The sequence below is a fragment of the Schistocerca cancellata genome, chromosome 5 (genome assembly GCF_023864275.1).
Source record: "Schistocerca cancellata isolate TAMUIC-IGC-003103 chromosome 5, iqSchCanc2.1, whole genome shotgun sequence".
Taxonomy (NCBI): Eukaryota; Metazoa; Arthropoda; class Insecta; order Orthoptera; family Acrididae; genus Schistocerca; species Schistocerca cancellata.
Window position 1 is genome coordinate 297587882 of NC_064630.1, and position 19108 is coordinate 297606989.

Here is a 19108-nt window from a genome sequence, read left to right on the forward strand (position 1 = left end):
AATGTAGTGGGAGCCGACGAGTTGCGACATTGGGTCTTTTTAAATGACACAACGCGTCGATTGCAGCGATAGCCCAATGAGGCGTTTACACGTGTGCGACTTTCAGTGCACACTAGGCGCATGTGGCCGTTGCACAAAGAGGGAAGGAGGTTCAAGCACCGGTGCGTAGGCGCTAGAGTCTCCCCATAACAGACGGGGAGACATGCGTCTCTAGTTGTGTGGGGGGATCATAGCAGCACGGTGATTAGCTGCAAGGTGCACAGGTGTAATCGCACGTTAACTATCAGTGTGTGGAGGATGCAACTGAGGCTGAAGGAGGGCTTCCTCCTCAAATTACTCTGAAATTGTACCACGATGTTTATTAAGTAACTCTCGGTGAGCTATTTTTGCTCCTTCTCCTATATCTTCATGTTAAATTTTCCGGGGACGTGCTCGGATTCCAAGATAGCAACAGTCATTCTCAAACGGCCGTGAGCGTCTTAACCACATAGAAAGTGTTTATAACTATTTGGTAGAGTGAGTAAAACTTGGAAATCAACGTACCAGAGTCATCTACGAGGGGTTTCATCTGAATAATGGATAACTGAAAACAAAAACGGAGCGTAGAACTTCGACTATATACCGCTGTGCTGTAAGTGTGCCGCGGGATGACAACAAAAGGGATCCTGCATCCCAGACCATCACTTCTGGTTATGAGGCCATACGCCGGGTGACAGGTTTGTATACCACCACTCTCCAAGGGGTCTCCAGACATGACTTCGTCGGTCGTCGAGGCTCAGTTAGAAGCGGGACTCTTCACTGAAGACAAATCTACTCCAGTGAATGAGATTCCAGGCCGAAGGCGTGTCTGGAGACGTCCCAGACAACGGTGAGATACCAGCCCGACTATTGCCCACAGTATGGCGCAATAACCAGCAATGATGGTCGACAGTCATGTCGGTATCCCACCTCTGTTTGGGGCGTCCCCAGTCACGTATTTGCTGGTCGTCGGGGCTCAGATCAAAACAGGACTCACCATTGAAGACAATTCTGCTCCAATGAATGAGATAACAGGCCGAAGCCGAGTCCGGAGACGCACCAGACAGCGGTAGGAAACCAGCCTGACTGTCACCCGCCATGTGGCCCGACATCCAGGATGGATGCTCTGGGCTGAAATTTTTTTTCATTACAGGACCCCTCTGGTTGTCATCCGTGGCACCCTTACTGCCACAGCGGTACATCGACGATATTCTACGCTCCGTTTTGTTGCCCTTCATGAGAAGCCATCCTGGGCTTACATTCCAGCAAGATAATGCCTGCGCACACACGGTGGGAGTTTCAAACCACCTCGGGATTTTGGCGACTTAACGTGTCAGTTGTACAGAAGTTGACACAATATCCCTTAGGAGGAAATCCAGCAACTCTGTCAATCAGTGCCAAACCGAATAACTGCTTGCATAAGGGTCAAACGTGCACCCATGACTTGCTCTATGTGTGTACCTCTGTCCCTTGAAAAAAGCATCCAATTATTTTCTGAAATGGTAGTCATTCCTTTGTTTGTACATATACATCACAACTACCGATTTGCGTCCTATTCGAATGTGCGGTTCTCTATTCACCTTAAAATGTGTCTTCCTCCTACTCCAGTCCATGTGAATGAACTAAAACTGCGCCCACTATTTTAAAATTTCTCCGAACTGAGTCTGAGAGTGAGTTACCGATTTCACACCTCGTCTGTCGCATCTACTCTGCTGCCTCGAATGTGATGATTCATTGAAAGTTTTCCCTCTCTCCAGTTAGTTTTGGAACAAATCAGAAATACTTTTCTATTACATACTCTACCACCAACTGTGGCGCTTGCCCCTGGACTCCAAGCGCGTGCTGATGTAGTCGACGCTGTAGAGCTGCTACTGCCACAGCTCTCGCGGCAGAGTAGAGACACGTTGCGATATAACGTCAGTCCCCGTAGATTAACGGGAGGAAAAAAAAAAACCTGAAAAACTTCCGAAAAGGCGTTCCTCGCGTAGTCGTTGTATCTTCGTTACAAGTCCGCAGCGTTTCCACTTATGCGAACTCGTATAATCGATGCTTTTTATTATTAATATTGTATTGTTAATTGCCCCCCATGAACCATGGACCTTGCCATTGGTGGGGAGGCTTGCGTGTCTCAGCGATACAGATGGCCGTACCGTAGGTGCAACCACAACGAAGGGGTATCTGTTGAGAGGTCAGACAAACGTGTGGTTCCTAAAGAGGGGCAGCAGCCTTTTCAGTAGTTGCAGGGGCAACAGTCTGGATGATTGACTGATCTGGCCCTGTAACAATAATCAAAACGGCCTTGCTGTGCTGGTACTGCGAACGGCTGAAAGCAAGGGGAAACTACAGCCGTAATTTTTCCCGAGGGCATGCAGCTTTACTGTATGGTTAAATGATGATGGTGTCCTCTAGGATAAAATATTCCGGAGGTAAAATAGTTCCCCATTCGGATCTCCGGGCGGGGACTACTCAAGAGGACGTCGTTATCAGGAGAATGAAAGCTGGCGTTCTACGGATCGGAGCGCGGAATGTCAGATGCCTTAATCGGGCAGGTAGGTTAGAAAATTTAAAAAGGGAAATGGATAGGTTGAAGTTAGATATAGTGGGAATTAGTGAAGCTCGGTGGCAGGAGGAACAAGATTTCTGGTCAGGTGAATACAGGGTTATAAATACAAAATCAAATAGGGGAATGCAGGAGTAGGTTTAATAATGAATAAAAAATAGGAGTGCGGGTAAGCTACTACAAACAGCATAGTGAACGCATTATTGTGGCCAAGATAGACACGAAGCCCACGCCTACTACAGTAGTACAAGTTTATATGCCAACTAGCTCTGCAGATGAAGAAATTGATGAAATGTATGATAAGATAAAAGAAATTATTCACGTAGTGAGGAGGGACGAAAATTTAATACTCATGGGTGACTGGAATTCGAGAGTACGAAATGGAAGCGGAGGAAACAAAGTAGGAGAATATGGATTAGGGGTAAGAAATGAAAGAGGAAAAAGTCTGGTAGAATTTTGCACAGAGCATAACTTAATCATAGCTAACACTTGGTTCAAGAATCATAAAAGAAGGTTGTACACATGGAAGAACCCCGGAGATACTGAAACGTATCAGGTAGATTATATAATGGTAAGACAGAGATTTAGGAACCAGGGGCAGATGTGGACTCTGACCACAATCTACTGGTTATGAACTGTAGATTAAAACTGAAGAAACTGCAAAAAGGTGGGAATTTAAGGTGATGGGACCTGGATAAACTGACTAAACCAGATTGTACAGAGTTTCAGGGAGAGCATAAGGGAACAATTGACAGCACTGGAGGAAAAAAAGTACAGTAGGAGAAGAATGGATAGTTCTGAGGGATGAAGTGTTGAAGGCAGCAGAGGATCAAGTAGGTAAAAAGACGAGGGCTCTTAGAAATCCTTGGGTAACAGAAGAAATATTGACTTTAATTGATGAAAGGAGAAAATATAAATATGCAGTAAATGAAGCAGGCAAAATGGAATACAAACGTCTCAAAAATGAGATCGACAGGAAGTGCAAAATGGCTAAGCAGGGATGGCTAGAGGACAAATGTAAGGATGTAGAGGCTTATCTCACTAGGGGTAAGATAGATACTGCCTACAGGAAAATTAAAGAGACATTTGGAGAAAAGAGAACCACTTGTATGACTATCAAGAGCTCAGATGGACACCCAGTTCTAACCAAAGAAGGGAACGCATAAAGGTGGAAGGAGTATATAGAGGGTCTATACAAGGGCGATGTACTTGAGGACAATATAAAGGAAATGGAAGAGGATGTAGATGAAGATGAAATGGGAGACACGATACTGAGTGAAGAGTTTGACAGAGCACTGAAAGACGTAAGTCGAAACAAGGCCCCGGGAGTAGACAACATTCCATTAGAACGACTGAAGGCCTTAAGAGAGCCTGTCCTGACAAAACTATACCATCTGGTAAGGAAGATGTATGACACAAGCGAAATACCCTCAGACTTCATGAAGAATATAATAATTCCAATCCCAAAGAAAGCAGGTGTTGACAGATGTGAAAATTACCGAACTATCAGTTAAATAAGTCACAGCTGCAAAATACTAACACGAATTCTTTACAAACGAATGGAAAAACTGGTAGAAGCCGACCTCGGGGAAGTTAAGTTTAGATTCCGTAGAAAAATTGGAACACGTGAGGCAATACTGACCTTAGGACTTATCTTAGACGAAAGATTAAGGAAAGGCAAACCTACGTTTCTAGCATTTGTAGACTTAGAGAAAGCCTTTGACAATGTTGATTGGAATACTCTTTCAAATTCTAAAGGTGGAAAGGGTAAAATACAGGGAGCGAAAGGCTATTTACAATTCGTACAGAAACCAGATGGCTTTTATAAGAGTCGAGGGGCATGAAAGGGAAGCAGTGGTTGGGAAGGGAGTGAGACAGGGTTGTAGCCTCTCCCCAATGTTATTCAATCTGTATATTGAGCAAGCAGTAAAGGAAACAAAAGAAAATACGGAGTAGGTATTAAAATCCATGGAGAAGAAATAAAAACTTTGAGGTTCGCCGATGACACTGTAATTCTGTCAGAGACAGCAAAGGACTTGGAAGAGCAGTTGAACGGAATGAACAGTGTCTTGAAAGGAGGATATAAGATGAACATGAACAGAAGCAAAACGAGAATAATGGAATGTAGCCAAATTAAGTCGGGTGATGCTGAGGGAATTAGATTAGGAAATGAGACAATTAAAGTAGTAAAGGAGTTTTGCTATTTGGGGAGCAAAATAACTGATGATGGTCGAAGTAGAGAGGATATAAAATGTAGACTGGCAATGGCAAGGAAAGCGTTTCTGAAGAACAGAAATTTGTTAACATCGAGTATAGATTTAAGTGTCAGGAAGTCGTTTCTGAAAGTATTTGTATGGAGTGTAGCCATGTATGGAAGTGAAACATGGGCGATAAATAGTTTGGACAAGAAGAGAATAAAAGCTTTCGAAATGTGGTGCTACAGAAGAATGCTGAAGATTAGATGGGTAGATCACATAACTAATGAGGAAATATTGAATAGGATTGGGGAGAAGAGAATTTTGTGGCACAACTTGACTAGAAGAAGGGATCGGTTGGTAGTACATGTTCTGAGGCATCAAGGGATCAGCAGTTTAGTATTGGAGGGCAGTGTGGAGGGTAAAAATCGTAGAGGGAGACCAAAAGATGAATTCCACTAAGCAGATTCAGATGTAGGTTGCAGTAGGTACTGGGAGATGAAGAGGCTTGCACAGGATAGAGTAGCATGGAGAGCTGCATCAAACCAGTCTCAGGAGTGGAGACAACAACAACAACCACAACAACAACATTGTTAATTGTGCGTATTTGCAGTAGTTATTAATTCTTCTATCGTTCGCATAGCACACACGACTGATTGCGAGGAAATATTTTAGTTAACTGTTTTTTCTTACGCTGTTGTCTCGTTGCTATGGAATTATTGTGCTGGTATGCAGCGAGATTCAGAGATACTCTTTGATTCAGTCTTTGTAAGACTGCGTCGTAATACGAAATTATTTTAAAGTTCACTTCTCAACTAATGACGTGAATATTTGCACTTCAATGAAATAGTCTTTCATCAGTAGTCGTTGATTTAGTCATTTATCAAACTATTTATGATGTAGTCCACATCGGGTATTCAACTGGTAACGAACAGTTTATTGTTATTTTGTCACTAAATACTTATATCTCCCGCACCACACGCACACGAAATAGTTTAGTTAAGTCAGTCCGATTGAGTTATAGTTTCTTGGCAATTACCACATCTCAATACTTTAGCGTAATTGTTTTATCTTCATGATGTCGTGCACTTATGTCCTACTCTAGACTAATTGCGTGTATTGTATCACAGTGTGTTCACTTCTTCTTAAGTTCCAACTAATTTGAAGTCAAGTCCAATGTTCACTAATTCCGTTATTAGATTTCAATTAACCCGTAGTGCACGGTCAAATGAGTCTATCTGTTCCTGTCTCAGTTCATAAAATCAGTTTCTTAAGCCGTGAATCCCGTCACGCAACAAACACTTCTAAACCCGAAAACAATCTCGTCACTATTCGCAATCTCAATAATTCAGATCAGAACTGCTCTCGTACGTCTGCACTGGATGAGTTCTAGCAAGCGACTTCTTCTGTGGAAGCGCATTGTAGGCGCATTGAATTTCTTCGTTGCGCTTACAACTCTCATCCACATAAAAGTTATCTCTGGTAGCATTACTTTGGACTTAACTTTTGAGATATTAATTTCACATTTGTCACATGGATATTTGTCAATTGCTGAAATACGATGGTTCTTCTTTCTCTTTCGCTAACAAATATGCTCAGTGGTGTACAATGTAGTTGTTGACAAAACTTTTTCGTGTGAGCTCATCGCAAAGATGTCGTAACTGCAAAGATAACTTTCCCTACTTCATGTTCTTTCTTAATTGACTTTAAGGTGGTCGTTGGGGCGTTACATAACGTTACGTGCGTTTCCATGGTTTGTTTGCAAGATTTGTAATCAGTATTAAAATCACTTTCAAATAACCCTATTTCGAACTATATGGTGTGCTTTGACTTACCAATCTATATTCATGAGCTAAAATTAAACATTCTATGCTATTTACTGTTTAGCGTCTATATCCACATCGGCATCCACAAACTACCTTGCGGTGTGTGGCGGAGGGTACTTAGTCAGTGTCACTTCGCCCCTATCCATTCCAATTGCGTTAAGTTTGCGGGAAGAACGACTGATAACTGGTAAGCCTCTGTGTGGTATCGAAACTCTCTAACTCTGTTTTGATGATCTTTTCACGGGATACACGACGGAAGACGCAATATATTGGTTGACTTCTGGGAACGTGTGCTCTCTGAACTTTGAAAGTAGGCTACACCGTGATGCAGCGTCTGCCACTGGAGTTGGTTGAGCAGCTCCGTGATGCTTTCGCACTTTCTAAACGAACCTGTAACGAAACGTTCTACTCGTCTTTGGATCCTATCTATTTCCTCTACCAGTGTTATCTGATATGGGTTCCATACTGACGATAAATACTAACGTCTTGGTCTAACGAGTGTTTTGTAGTCTGTCTTTGTTAATGGACTACATTTCCTAGGGATTCTTCCAATGAATATCAGTCCGACCTCTGCCTTACTCACGATTAATTTTATGTTGTTGTTTCGCTTCAAATCGCTCCGTATGGCTATAACTATGCATTTTATGGAAGTAACTGCTTCCAGCGATTGTTTTGCAAACGTGTAATCTTACAATCAAGGGTCTTTCTGTCTACGTGTTCGCAATATGTTACATTTATTTCCCTTGAGGGTAAACTGCTAATCCCTGCACCAAGCGTCGGTTTTCCCAGGTCTTCCTGCATTTCACGACAATACTCTAGCGTCTTCCGCGAAAACCTCATGGAAATTTCAATGTTATCTATTAGATCATTTATCTATATTTTGAAAAGTAATGGTCCTACAATACTCCTCTGGGGCACTCCCGGAGTCACTTCTACGTCTGAAGACTTTTCTCTTTTCAGGATGACGCTCTGTGTTCTGTTTGCTAGAAACTCTACAATGCAATCACCCAATTGGTCAGCTCATATTTTGTCACTAGGCGGCAGTGCAGACTTCCGGAAGTCGAGGAATATAACATCTACCTGGGCGCCTGTATGTGGTGCTTGCTGGGTCTCATGGACAAACAGAGCGAGATAGTTTACACAAGGTCATAGTCTTCGAAACTCACGTTGGTTCTTACAGAGAAGTTTTTCGGTCACTAGAAGTATGAATACTGTTAAATTTGGATACTGTTAAAATATCAATGACTTCTCATTTCACCAAAAGACGATGCCGGTGTCAGTGCTTCGGAATACGTTAACGAGCAACAATGTACCTCTTGCTATCAAAGCCGAAATTATTAGAATGTCTCGCCATTATACTCCTGTACATTTACAATGGTGGCGTACAGAAATAATTTCATTCTAGTTTTGCTATGGAATAAAAAAGGAGCAATTCAGAAGTCATGCGTATAACCTGCTATAGATTGCCGTGACAGCTGAGGAACAATAGCGCGAATAAGTAGCAATTATTATGTGCAGAGTGCAGATTGACACGTTACATGAAGGCGGGAGCGCCCAGTTGAATAGTTTCAGATGTACTGCAGATGTTGCCGATAAATTATGGTTCATTAAATTGGTTAGGATTATCTGCTACGATGGAACCGTAAAGTTAGCATTTGATAAAGTGTGATGTAATATGTTACCTACTAAACATCAGCTGCAACTCACGCGGATTTTTTTGAGGCAACACTAATAGCTCAAGCAGATATACGCTCCACAGAGGAACATTTCAATTTTTTCTGTTGCTGCTTCTGAACGGGTCACCGATCAACGGCTACTTAAAAATGTCAAAGTATTGCAAATAAGCAATAGAGCGTGCGTACATCTCCACCGACGCACTAGCTATAAAATCCTTTCTTCAGCTTCAGCATGTAAATGAGACAGCAATAATTCTCGAAGTTTTTGACTTGTCTCCCGGCGTCATACCGCCTGTGTAGATGGTGTAATGCACCGTTGCGTACAACACTTACCAGATAAATAATACCTTTCATTCGTTTTCTTTTCGAAACTGGTCATTTTCATAATATTCCACATTTCTTTTTTCACGACTCGCGATCTCACTTCAGAACATTCTACAGCGAACTTATGAGTGTCTGATTTGTTGACACGATAAGGCTGAACTATGACGCATTTGTTCTTCGGTATTCGGGGATTCAGAGTGTCAGGGGGTCGGAGGAGGAGGTGGTATGACGGACGGGGGGGGGGGGTCATAGGGTCGTGGTCCTTTCCTCTTCCTAAAGAAAAGTTTACGATAATCGTTCATCTTTTCGATCATGGCAGCTTCACACAATTTGTCATTCAACTCATGGATAAAAAGAAGGCGAGGGTTATAAAAAACTGCAAGTGGTTTTTAATACAGGATACTAAGAGCCAGCCCATGAGGATAACCAATAGAGCGGGCGCACTTCTCCACCGACGCACTAGCAGACAACAAGTTCAACCAGGAGTAGACGCCTATGCGCAATGGCTGAGCATACCTGTTGCCAACAACAAATCCAACACGTTTCGCGTGAAAATATTCGGCAAAGTGCAAGACGGTGAGAAAGGGAGGCGGAAAGGGAAAGACTTTCCACTAAAAAACTGTACTACTCATGGTATACATGCTCCCAGACTCGATTATTTGAAAAGATTTGTTTTCGAAGACGTAAGAACAGAAAGCAATCTCTGACATTTACTTTTTTCTTGTCAGTTTGTATGTTAAAGCATGGTCCGCCGAGATGTTTTCAGTCGTAGTGTTAAGCAAAGTATTGATAACTGTAAGTGCACACTTCGATTTTATATAATTCTAAACAGATTATTATTACATAAAACATTTTATGTATTTTACGGTTGTTATTGTTTAAATCATAGAATTTTTTGCCATTTTAAAAGTAAGGGTGACGGCAAATTGTATTTGGAGCGGGGGAAAGATGAAGAAAGAGCCGGTACCAAAATTTGACCACATCCAGAACCAAACCCTAGATCCTCGCCTGCGCGTAGACCTCGTCACTCAAATCAAATATGTTAAAAATGATACTTATTTCATTAGACACGCAGTCCAGTTGCATTATTGATTATTTCTAAGATTAATCAATTCCTGGTTTAATCCTTTCCATATATTTGTCTTATGACTCTACCATAATTGTTAATTTACTGACCATTTTTATTTTTTATACAGAGGGTGAATTAGCACCAAAGAAACCCAAGATGATAGGCTGGGTGACAGGTACCATCAATGGTTCTTCACTCTCTGTGAAGTCTCATTAGATATGCAATGATTTTCACCCTTCTGTTTATGAGATTTTTAAAGATTAGTAAAATCCAAATAAAGTACAGTGCTCTGAAGCGGGGCGCACACAACCATGTTTTCTCATACCCGCTCACAAGGAAATAGTGGAAATCACAAATTACGTTCTCTTCTTGTGGTGGTAATTCACGTTCATCACGTTCATTCACACAGACCGTCAACGGACTGCCACGTTACAATGCGACACGTCGAGGTTTCTCGGCAAGAAAGTATTCACGGTATCATCATCTGTTAAAAAACGTAAGTTAATCTATTCTCTCCGAACTCATTCATGTTAGAGTGTCTACTTAATCTTGCTTTCAACTTAGATATTTTTTTGTATTGTGTTCTTACACAAGCGAGGTCAGATACCTGAAGGCGAAAGATTATTTAGGTTCTACTATAACAGAATATAGCTGACGTCCACAGTGTATATAAATAAGAAATAAGTTAACGAAGTAGTTTCCATTAAATAAAATTGCAAGCAAAAATTTCAGTTTTAATGAAAAAGGAAAATACAGTTCTTTATTAAGTTATTGGTTACACAAGGGAAAAATATAACTGATACCGTAAACAGGCTTCATTTATTTCTTTACAGTTATGGTTTGAGGTGCTTGTTTCCCCAGCAAATAAAGCTCGATGTTTTGAAATGTTGTTTCACTTCTCAGCTTTCACAAATAAAATTGATCAAGAATATACTTTATGACTGTATGCCATTAATAAATGTTGTCGTCGTTTGTACTTCAGTTCCGACGCTATGCTCTGACTATTTACATCACATATGATGATTCTTCATCTCATTTCGCCATTTGGTGCTGGGCTAAGTGAACTGGGTAACATGACGTGACATGACAGGCAGTGTACATATGTGCTCATGTGAAGGTGTCGTTAGGTGATGCCCAATCATTTCGCTCTTCAAAACTTAGAGCCCATTTATTCCAGGTATCAAGTGGAAATTATTATGGTGTCTACAAAACGCCTATACCAAATCAACAGCCCCATCTTTTAGCATCGCTTGCTAAGGCGCTAATCATTGCATTAATCTTTTCCAGATCTGTCAGGTATTCAGGAAAATTCCTTTATCAGTTCTTCACAAAATGAAGAGGATGCCATCCATTATATCCTTTCGCAAGGTCGAACTTTTCTTCGCCCTCTAATAGTTTGCTACTAATAACTCTTTCGGTAACATTGGTGGGCCTTTCCTTTATTCTTCTTTCCAAGTCGCACTCTTTGCCTTGGATTTGAGAAGTGTGATGCTCGCACTTCTTTTCGCTTGTAGTTATCTGTTTACATAATTCTTCTTCAGTTTCTGTCACCGATTGTCTCACTTGAGCAAACTCGGTGTAGCAGTCGGTTAATATTTCGGATTTAAGACCGAATACTTTTCGTCAACTTTGGTTATTATTAAAGGCTCTACTTGGTCTTGAATCTTCATTATCTCTGTGTCAAATTTTTCATTACTGTCGTTAATTTGTCCTTGCACATTGGCAATATTACCATTGATAACATTAATTTCACTTTTTAAATCCTTAATGGCGTTACTCACAACATCTAATCTCGAATTACTTCATCAATTTGTTTACTAATTTTGGTCCCTTGCATTTCAATTTGCTGACCTTGTGTTTTTACCTGACAGTAAATATCACTACTTTGAGCTTTCATTTGCTGACCCTGTTCTGCAATTTGTGCATTAATGTTGCTACTATGTACTACGAGTTGACTGTTAATTTATTGACCTTGTGCTGCAATCTGAGCGGTCAACATTTTTAACAGTTCTGTCATATCTAATGATTTTTCGCTTTCCTGTCTTAATGCATTTTCGTGTTCAAATCCTATTTCTCGCGACTCACGCACTTCGATTTTGACCTTCGGCTATCAAACACATCCGTTGATTCGTCGATACATCTAATATCTTTACTCACATCCTCTTCCGTACTTTGTTTCGTCTGTGATACGTTCATTCTACGGATTTGCTCATTTGCGTGTCTGTAAAGGCTTGTTGCCGTCTTGCAGCGTCATCTGTTGTTAGATCTGTTGAACTTCTGCCACCGAACGCTTTCTGTACTCTCCCTCCCCGTTCGTCTTAGTCTATTTTCGTCTTAGTGTCCATCTTTTATATTCGGTTACTATTTTGCATCCTCATCTTTTTTGTTCTAGGAAAATTTCTACCTATAATTTCTTCTAATATTTTGCAGATTCGTGCTGCTGGGCGTTTCTTACTCGTTCTACCTCCGTTTTACTCCTAATATTTCTATTTCTTGCTGTTCTTGATAGTAAAACGAATGTCCTGTCACGCGGTGCCACGTTAAACATCTACACCCCAACAGAACAAATAGTCCTGTAACGGGAAAAGACACATATAACACTACTGCTTCGCTTGTTACATGGGCATGCAGTTTAACCTAGTGACGAAAGGGTTTATTTCTGTCGCAAGGCAGCCATTTATAACACTACTGCGGTAGTAAATTTGCCAAATATGGCCTAAACTAGAAGTAAATGTTACCGTCTGAGAAGAGTTTAGAAAACCTGCTCGAGTTTGCCTAACGGAAAATTGGCATCGAACTTTAATTTCGTAAGAATAGCTTTGGTAGTTCAAAATGGTTCAAATGGCTCTGAGCACTATGAGACTTAACATCTGTGGTCATCAGTCCCCTAGAACTACTTAAACCTAACTAACCTAAGGACATCACACACATCCATTCCCGAAGCAGGATTCGAACCTGCTGTGGTAGTTAACAGAAAGAAAATAATTTTTCAAAAAGTAACAGTAACTGATTACTGTTAATTGAAATAGTTATAAGCTTGCCAGCCTAATTAGGCATAGTAATGTAAAAGCATTATCTATAAAGAACCTATATTTACTAATTCAAAACGAACTTTCATTAAATACTGTTCTGTGAAGTGCAATGAGCACACCCAAATGGACAATTTACACAGTGAATAGCAGCAGTTGTCACTTTAGCAGTAAACCAGTCGCAAGTGAGCCCTGTCTCTTGTTTATTTTAATCATTACTTTTGCCTTTAACTAATATAGTCTAAACTTGCTCTTCACAATCCACACAAGACCAGATAGCACATGATAATAGTGAAGTTCAATTAATACACACATTTACTATACAAAAGTAATAATGAGACACAGCATACAAACCTTCTACCTTTGCTTATCAGTAATCACTTCAAGATTTATTAACCAGAAACCTACTAATCTGATTTATCCTTTTTATTATGATGGAAAATAAATGTGATCCCACAAACTATCCCTTTGATTGTAACAACAACAACAAACTGTAAACATTTTAAAAATTATGTAACATTCAGATAGAATTGGATTACTCCTTCTAATGAGACCATTAATTTTGTGCTATTTTAACACCCTTTACCCTGAGAAAAACCTCTACAAAATCAGAGATAATCTCCATAAACCTTTACTTCAAACAACCTCAAGACAAAATGTATGATACCACTTCTGAAACAAGTAGTTTTTGGAAACAACTTTAAAGCAACCAACGTTAAAACACTTTTGTTTTCCAAGTAATACTCTTTCCTAAACTAATATTCAAGTTCATTTTATAGTTAAATTTCAAAATACTCAAACGTAAATAGTCTCTTTTATACGTATGAAAAACAAGTAAATTTTACCCTCCACATTAAGAGCATTGGCATAACTTTGCCACACATCAATAAAATGTAGGGTAAAACTGTTAATGCATTTTATGCAAAGGACACTCGCGAATTTCATCACTTACAGGAGCGGATCCTGCTTGGATAAATGCATAGGATGGACACATTGTTCTAACACATTTTGAACATTAGGATTATATTTTCACTTAACCAAACACAACATTACTGGTGCATACAGTAATACATTTCTAACCTTTCATATGTATGAGGAAGTGGTTGCGCAATCGTGGTGGCGAGCATGTGATGGCTAGGTGGTCTTCCCATTGGCAATAATTAGTTCTATTTACCTCTTCTTCGCGTTGTTATTGTCATTTTCAGAGCTTTTCCCAAACTGACAGCACCATTTTACAGTCGCATTTTAATTCCGAAGCCATTCCATTCCAATTGCAATATTATGTCTCACTCGGCACCTACACTGTTTACTCATCAGTTACTTGCTACAGACTGACTACTGCGCTCTCTCACTTGCCGCCCAGACTGAGTGCCACACCCACCTTTTCCTAGCGCGCCAGCTCTCTTTCGTTGCAGAGGGGGAACTACTTTGGGTTTCTCTTTACACAATACACAGTCCCTATGTATGAACCAGTTATTATATAGTTGTCAGCCAACATATCTTAAAAAATCTCATAATTTAAACATGTTAAGAAGTTAACACAAATATACGTAATTAAATACCACTTCTCTCCAAATAACACAAAGACCTTAACTTGCAAAGAGTAAACATGTCACGCTACCATTCCACTTCTTTACGGCAGATCAAAGACATTTCATAATAAAGAATATACACTTGACATTACGCAGAATTAATCAGTACAAGTTATTAAGAATATTGATTGTAGTGTTATAGTATTACCACAGAGCCAGTGACTACTGGAGGTGTTCTATTTTAGGTATTTTACTTTCACATTTACATTTACATTCAGTCTTCAAAGACCTCATTAGAACCATGTACTGATAGAGGCTAGCGTTTTGTTTTTCTTCACTAGACGGTACCACAGGTAACACAACCCAGAGATGCCATATTAATAGACACAAATACACCTGATGTGGGAGATACAAACCTTTGAAACGCATTGTAGAAGTAAATAAAAAGTGACTGCAAACAGTAAACTTGTTTGATCTGATATCAATATCACTGGCAGTCGTGGTAAACCGTAACCTAAAATGTTTGCATTTAAAAAAGTACTTTGATATAGCCTGTAAATTGTGAAATTAATTCAAAAATGCAAATGCCACAATCAACTGAAAATTTAGAGTTACTGACTTTAATTAACATAGTATCTCAGTTGGATATATAACAAATCCACCATTTCACAAATATCGATCTTAGAAATAAATGACTATATTAAGTGGCACACACTTTGATGTCTCAAACAAATTTCATTGCAACATAGAGCAATTTTATTGGTAGACTGAACATGTTAATTCACCAAAATAAAGGACCTGTGGAGTCTGTCCTTCGGATAGTGTATATCTAACATTCTCTGGTCAAGGAACCAGCTGTGCTGGCCCCACATTAGCTATCAACGTCACCAGAGCTTGTTCAGATTTTTGTATGCTGGGATGTATGAAGCGCAAATGCCACAAAGTAAATGAAACACAGCAATCGCTGGAACTATGAACAGTTTATATAATTTTAAGCTCATCCATGATGGATATCGTAGAACTGTGTATTAAGGGGAGTAGAACGGAATTTTTTTCCACATTTTCGGATCTTTATCTCATTATAAAATATAAAATCTGAAATTTTCCGTATAAAGTAACACACACACACACACACACATATATATATATATATATATATATATATATATATATATATATATATATCACCTATAAACTCGCATGGGAATTATTTTATTTTATTTTTGTAAGTATAACTTATACCGGTTGAAAATGTTAAAATTTTTACGTGCATTACTTCAATATCTAATTAAATCGGTGATGTTTTATATAGAAATCTGTGTAATGCTGTGTTATAAAGGTTAAATTACGTTTTTGTATTGGTAACACTGTCAAAAACAGTATCGTATCGTTTCATGGTACAAACACGCATTGTATGTCGAAGTGCTAACGTTTTTCCGAGGAAAAGTGACGCATAGATCGGTAAATCTCTCAAAAAGTAAAGTATGACGCCAAAATGAAATGTTTTTAAGAAACGTAGGTTTCATGGTAATAGATTTCGAATAAAGGGAAACATTGTGTTCAACATGTGGCGTGTGAAGTTACAGACAAGGAAATGCAGGCAAACTCGTCAGTATCTAGAGTAAGGTTAGTGCTTCGAAGATTAAAATAAAACGTTGTGATACACAGATTTCTCAAAACTAAAGTAACGTAAACGGTAGGTTAGGTTATATTCTGATAGATTTACACATCCTAACAGGGCTGATGGGTGAATGTGTGTGTTGTAAAGTATGTGGAGGGCCAGTTAGTTTACATGAAGGCAATGAGGTATCAAATGGACTAGCCAGAAAACTTATCATTAATTGTGGCAGCTGTAAATATATTCATTCATTTTGGAATTCTGATAAGCATAAAAATAATTATTTTGAAGTAATGTTAGGTGGTTTTATGGATTGAGAGCAATTGGCAAAGGACACTCTGCAGCAGAAAGAATGTGTGTCACGATGTATATGCCACACCCACCTTGTAGGGTCGACAAGTATGCAGGATATATTGGAGCTGCTGTGGAATCTGTTGCATGTGAGTCAAGGAAGGGTGCTGCAAACGAATCTGTTGAAAAAAAAATGATGCTATGACTGACATACCAGTAGCTTTTGATGGCATTTGGCAGAAGTTCGGGTACAGTCCAAGGAATTCTGTTGCTACGGTGACCAGTGTGGATACTGGAAAGGTAATAGATTTCCAGATTTTAACCAAACATTGTTGTAAGTATAAATCAGGGAATGAAGAAGGGCATATCTGTGTCAGAAATTATGAAGGAACAAATGGTGGTAAGGAGGCCTCTGCAGCTATTGAAATTTTTAGTCGATCTGCGAAGAAAGGGGAGTGTGTTACACTAAGTTCTTACGTGATGGAGACTCAAAGGCATATAACAGTGTAGTAGCAGCTCAGCCTTATGGTGAGAAGATTATCACAAAACTGGAATGGGTTGGTCATGTCCAGAAGAGGATAGGCATCAGGTTAAGGAAATGGAAACAAAGTCTTAGAGACAAAAAACTCTCTGATGGTAAAACCATAAGAAGCAGGCTGACAGACAAAATGACTGATGAACTACAGCAGTATTATGAGATGGCCATTAGAAACAATACTGAGGATTTGTTGAAAATGAAGCAAGCAGTATGGGCTACCTTCTTCCATAGATTGTCAACTGATGAAAAAACCAGTACACAACCTTTGCCCTCTTGGGCCTGACTCATGGTGCAATTACCGCAATCTCAGTACTCAAACACTTCATACAGCCATAAACGTTCCATCCCAGCAACAGTCAAGGAAATCATAACACCTATTTACAGAGATCTGGTAAACCGTAAATCACTGAAGAAGTGCCTGCATGGTCAGACTCAAAATCTCAATGAGTCGCTCAATAATCTTATATGGACTCGCTTACCAAAAAACATCTTTGCTCGAATGAAGACACTAAAGGAAGGGGGGGGGGGGGGGGTCGGTGATGCTGTTATCGCTTTTAACGATGGCAACATTGGTAGGGTGAAAGTGTTACAGCATATGGGAATTAAGTCTGGAGCAAACTGCATCAGAGAACTTGAACGGATGGACAAGGTTCGCAATGATAAAGCATAGTATGCAGCACAGTTGGCCATTAAGGAGTGCAGAAAGAAGAAAAGAAGAAAAACTTAGAAAAAGATCAAGATGATCATGTACAGTATGGCGCACGGTCCTTCTGAGTGACTAAAAATAAAAAAAAATTAAGCATATATTAAGCGAGGTACAGCCTTTTGAAACTTTAGAAGCCATTCCATAAAATTTACATTTTCTGTAGAATTTTTCCTAAATCGCAGAAACCAATTCGAGTAGAGTACTCAAATTTACAGAGAGTAATAACATACATATCCTGAGTCTACTGAAGTAAAAGAAGAACACAGTGTTATGTGTGATTAAAACTATTTAGGATAACGCACAAGAAAGTACACAAAATTTTAGCTGTGTAATTAAGAAAATGTATTTCCGTAAGCAGTGGCTGAAATGCAATTATTGCAGTTCAGTAGACGCAGAAAGTAGAATTTAATGTCCTGTAAATGTTTCATGTCAATGGCTGCAGTAGTTCGTGAAATACAGGGAAGCCAAGCCACTAAATTTAACATTGTCGATATAGGGCGTTCCAACTCCCCTTAAGTGAATATAAATGGAGATTACTACGATCTGTCACTAATGAAATATTTGTTTGTTTCCATAAACTAATTCTCAAACTTTCTCAGGCTCATATTCGGATGAGGCATGCAGAGGGTACTAATTTATGTTCTTAGTGTGATGCTGCGTATTGGCTCTGTCTCAAAATCTGGCAGAAAACCCAAAGAGATTCTGATCGTACATAAAGCACACCAGTGGCAAGACGCAATCAATACCTTCACTGCGCGATGACTAGGGGGAGGTCACTGACGACAGTGCCACTAAAGCATAGTTATTAAACACAGTTTTTCGAAACTCCTTCACCAAATAAGACGAAGTAAATATTCCTGAACCCCAATCAGGAACAACTGCCAAGATAAGAAACATAGAGGTAGATATCCTCGGTGTACAAAGTAGCTTAAATCAATTTGTAAAGCCAAGACCTCCGGTCCACATTGTATACCAGTCAGGTTCCCCTCAGAGTATGCTGATACAATAGCACCATATTTAGCAATTACATACAACCGCTCGCTCACAGAAAGATCCCTACCTAAATATTGGAAAATTGCTCAAGTCACACCAACACTCAAAAAGGGAAATCCGCTGAATTACAGGCCCATATCACTAACGTCAATTTGCAGTAGGGTTTTGGAAAATATACTGTATTCTACCATTGTAAAGTACCTCGAAGAAAACGACTTATTGACACATAGTCAGCACTGATTCAGAAAATCATTCTTGCGAAACACAAATAGTTCTTTATATTAATGAAGTAATGAGTGCTATCGACAGGAGATGTCAAAATGATTCCATATTTTTAGATTTCCAGAAGGCTTTCGACACCGTTCTCACAAGCGTCTTTTAACCAAACTGCGTGCCTATGGAATATCGCCTCAACTTGTGACGCTACAACGCAGTCCTTGATATGAATTTTTTCGCTTATTTAACACATGAAACTGTTTGTATACGATGTATTGTCTAGTGTAAATATGTATTGTAAATACTATGTTTAAATTATGTAATATTTAACACTGGCAACTCAGGGCATATTTAGTTAACATTGAAGTGCTCGGAGTAAAAAGTACAGTCGAGTGCTGCTAGTCCCAGCTGTGTTACATCTAACGGTTGGTGTGTGGATCTAAGTTCGACGGGAAAGTAATGGTCGGCATATCTGGAAGCATGGCCGGGCAAGTTATTATGAAGTAATGGACATAGT